Here is a 2,500-nt window from a genome sequence, read left to right on the forward strand (position 1 = left end):
GAATCTTAGCAGGTTAAGGTCTGGTTAGTACTTGAATGATAGACCGCCAAGGAATACCAGGTGCTTTAAGCTTTTGGAATTTTTTCACTTAGTATATAAAAAATTTGGCAAAAAATAGAGTCAATGCCCGATCTCTGAATATAAGCAGGTTTGGGCCAGGTTAGTACTTGGATGAGAGACCGCCTAGGAATACCAGGTGCTTTAAGCTTTTGGGGTTTCTTTCCTACTTTTATAATGTACTGGCGAGTAGATTGGCTGATCTTTAAATAGCCTTCTCTTTGCAGCAGTCTTCGCTTATGGCCATACCAGCCTGGCTATGCCCGATCTTGTCTGATCTCGTAAGCTAAGCAGGTTTGGGCCTGGTTAGTGCCTGGATGGGAGACCGCCTGGGAATACCAGGTACTGTAAGCTTTTTTGAAATTTTTCACTTAGTATATAATAATTTTGCCAAAAAATAGAGTCAATGCCCGATCTCTGAATATAAGCAGGTTTGCGCCAGGTTAGTACATGGATGGGAGACTGCCTGGGAATATCAGGTGCTTTAAATTTTTGGATATTTTTCACGAATTATATAATAATCTTGCAAAAAAAAAAAAAAAAAAAAAGAGTCAATGCCCGATCTCTGAATCTTAGCAGGTTTAGGTCTGGTTAGTACTTGGATGAGAGACCGCCAAGGAATACCAGGTGCTTTAAGCTTTTGGAATTTTTTCACTTAGTATATAATAAATTTGGCAAAAAATAGAGTCAGTGCCCGATCTCTGAATATAAGCAGGTTTGGGCCAGGTTAGTACATGGATGGGAGACTGCCTGGGAATACCAGGTGCTTTAAATTTTTGGATATTTTTCACAAATTATATAATAATCTTGCAAAAAAAAAAAAAAAGAAGAAGTCAATGCCCGATCTCTGAATCTTAGCAGGTTAAGGTCTGGTTAGTACTTGAATGATAGACCGCCAAGGAATACCAGGTGCTTTAAGCTTTTGGAATTTTTTCACTTAGTATATAATAAATTTGGCAAAAAATAGAGTCAGTGCCCGATCTCTGAATATAAGCAGGTTTGGGCCAGGTTAGTACATGGATGAGAGACCGCCTAGGAATACCAGGTGCTTTAAGCTTTTGGGGTTTCTTTCCTACTTTGATAATGTACTGGCGAGTAGATTGGCTGATCTTTAAATAGCCTTCTCTTTGCAGCAGTCTTCGCTTATGGCCATACCAGCCTGGCTATGCCCGATCTTGTCTGATCTCGTAAGCTAAGCAGGTTTGGGCCTGGTTAGTGCCTGGATGGGAGACCGCCTGGGAATACCAGGTACTGTAAGCTTTTTTGAAATTTTTCACTTAGTATATAATAATTTTGCCAAAAAATAGAGTCAATGCCCGATCTCTGAATATAAGCAGGTTTGCGCCAGGTTAGTACATGGATGGGAGACTGCCTGGGAATATCAGGTGCTTTAAATTTTTGGATATTTTTCACGAATTATATAATAATCTTGCAAAAAAAAAAAAAAAAAAAAAAAAGAGTCAATGCCCGATCTCTGAATCTTAGCAGGTTTAGGTCTGGTTAGTACTTGGATGAGAGACCGCCAAGGAATACCAGGTGCTTTAAGCTTTTGGAATTTTTTCACTTAGTATATAATAAATTTGGCAACAAATAGAGTCAATGCCCGATCTCTGAATATAAGCAGGTTTGGGCCAGGTTAGTACATGGATGGGAGACTGCCTGGGAATACCAGGTGCTTTAAATTTTTGGATTTTTTTCACAAATTATATAATAATCTTGCAAAAAAAAAAAAAAGAGTCAATGCCCGATCTCTGAATCTTAGCAGGTTTAGGTCTGGTTAGTACTTGGATGAGAGACCGCCAAGGAATACCAGGTGCTTTAAGCTTTTGGAATTTTTTCACTTAGTATATAATAAATTTGGCAAAAAATAGAGTCAATGCCCGATCTCTGAATATAAGCAGGTTTGGGCCAGGTTAGTACATGGATGGGAGACTGCCTGGGAATACCAGGTGCTTTAAGCTTTTGGGGTTTCTTTCCTACTTTTATAATGTACTGGCGAGTAGATTGGCTGATCTTTAAATAGCCTTCTCTTTGCAGCAGTCTTCGCTTATGGCCATACCAGCCTGGCTATGCCCGATCTTGTCTGATCTCGGAAGCTAAGCAGGTTTGGGCCTGGTTAGTGCCTGGATGGGAGACCGCCTGAGAATGCCAGGTACTCTAAGCTATTTTGAAATTTTTCACTTAGTATATAATAATTTTGCCAAAAAATAGAGTCAATGCCCGATCTCTGAATATAAGCAGGTTTGCGCCAGGTTAGTACATGGATGGGAGACTGCCTGGGAATATCAGGTGCTTTAAATTTTTGGATATTTTTCACGAATTATATAATAATCTTGCAAAAAAAAAAAAAAAGAGTCAATGCCCGAACTCTGAATCTTAGCAGGTTTAGGTCTGGTTAGTACTTGGATGAGAGACCGCCAAGGAATACCAGGTGCTTTAAGCT

The 2,500-nt window shown here is 39.5% G+C and overlaps 3 pseudogenes; all 3 read left to right on the forward strand.

Annotated features, from left to right (window-relative positions):
- Positions 1-292: 292 nt before the first annotated feature.
- Positions 293-411, forward strand: LOC127937950 (uncharacterized; annotated as a pseudogene).
- Positions 412-1,198: 787 nt separating this feature from the next.
- On the forward strand, positions 1,199-1,317 carry LOC127937951 (uncharacterized; annotated as a pseudogene).
- Positions 1,318-2,102: 785 nt separating this feature from the next.
- On the forward strand, positions 2,103-2,221 carry LOC127936695 (uncharacterized; annotated as a pseudogene).
- Positions 2,222-2,500: the final 279 nt, after the last annotated feature.

This window comes from Carassius gibelio, chromosome A19 (genome assembly GCF_023724105.1).
Source record: "Carassius gibelio isolate Cgi1373 ecotype wild population from Czech Republic chromosome A19, carGib1.2-hapl.c, whole genome shotgun sequence".
Lineage (NCBI taxonomy): Eukaryota > Metazoa > Chordata > Actinopteri > Cypriniformes > Cyprinidae > Carassius > Carassius gibelio.